We start from the raw sequence: 1428 nt of genomic DNA, 5'->3' as shown, positions 1-1428 counted from the left end.
AGAGGGGGGGGGGCGGGAGTAGATCACGGCGCCTGCATTATAGGACTTAAGACGCGTAAACATATCATCACCCACTATCTTCACCTTTACACACCCGCCTGCTGCGACGCAACGACGCGGAGGTCCATCCATAAATGGGCAGATTAATTTGCACGCTAAGGGCCGCGAGGTGCGGGGAAAGATGGGGGGAGGGGGGGCTGAGCAGTAGACTGTCGCATCACACCACACTGGGCCTGTGGCGGCCAGTAGAGCGCGATACAGCAGGCCAGTAAAGCGGGTGAATACTTCCCCGTGGTCAGTGACAGGTGCCGACCGCGACGACAGACAGTACAGTGGCACACGTTGGAGCGGCATTCACTCACTATGCATTTACTGGCGTTTTTGTTTCCTCTTGCCAGAAAGGCAAAGAGGTGTGCTAATTAAGCAAGAGACAGCAAGTAGGTGGGTATGTACGTAGTACCACCTGGTTAGCACGTTAGTGGGTCGAGTTGCACGCTCACTCTTCGCCGGCACGCCGAGCAGACACTTACCCCGACTTGTGCGTGACGTAGGTGTAATCCCGGTATGAATGCGGTCCTTCGGTTCGAGTTCCTCTCGCACACAGACACACACACACACACACACTCCGTCGACTCGACGACGACTGTGATCGCGCACGACTGGGCGCGCGAGCGAGTGGGGGACGGGGATACCGGACCGGGCGGGGCCGACGACTTGTCGGCGTTACGACCGGCGGGAGACTGAACCGAGTCCAAGAAGGCGGGCCGCCGCTACCTCCCTCAGCCCGCGCGGTGGCCCGGCCCGCCGCGTGCAGCCGGCCGCGCCGCGCGGCACCGGCCGGTGAGGGGGGCGGGGGCGGGGGCGGGCAGTCGCGGAAGGTAGGACGAACAAGCCAAAGCGCCCCGCCGTGCACGCCGTGGCCCCAGCGTCGCCGGCCCGCGGCCTCAGGTTTCCGCACGCGCCCGAAACGCGGCGACACGTAAAAAACGTACTTAATCAACGGCCGCGGACCGTCAACGAACACCACGCGCGGGGGCGCCAGGCGAGCAGCAGCACGACCGCCACCAGAGTCCTTGCACTTCGCGGAGTACTTAATGTCTGAACTTAGCGACACGGAACTTTGGAAACAACAGAGTTGTTCCGTTCAACTTTGACGGACTCGGTAAACTTTTGATGAACTTTTGTGCCGAGTTTAGTGAGAGGATCACAAACGTCCGTGAGCAAGCAATGAACCTCGACTGAAGTGTGTACACGTGGACTGTGACTTTAGCGTCGCAGTTAGTTTTTTGAAGCCTGTGCGTTTCCCATAGCAGCGGAGCAGGACAACAAACAACCCGATACCGGAACCACGACCCTCAACCCCCTACTTCAACACCACCACCGCCACCACGCCCCCTCCCCCTCTGGCCTTGGATTCACTCCCCATCC

The 1428-nt window shown here is 60.5% G+C and overlaps 1 protein-coding gene across 2 annotated transcripts in view; it reads right to left on the bottom strand.

The window, feature by feature from the left end:
* Positions 1-1428, bottom strand: part of LOC113202606 (oxidative stress-induced growth inhibitor 2) — a gene marked incomplete in the record, with an annotated part of 39474 nt that overhangs the window by 21924 nt on the left and 16122 nt on the right. The window contains 1 exon segment of one of the 2 annotated variants that reach the window (XM_052266424.1): positions 531-759. 2 annotated transcript variants of the gene reach the window in all.

Source organism: Frankliniella occidentalis, unplaced genomic scaffold (genome assembly GCF_000697945.3).
Source record: "Frankliniella occidentalis isolate FOCC.00 unplaced genomic scaffold, Focc_3.1 Scaffold39, whole genome shotgun sequence".
NCBI classification, from domain to species: domain Eukaryota; kingdom Metazoa; phylum Arthropoda; class Insecta; order Thysanoptera; family Thripidae; genus Frankliniella; species Frankliniella occidentalis.
The sequence above is the reverse complement of the archived record's forward strand: the minus strand, read 5'-3'. Positions and strand labels throughout refer to the sequence as shown.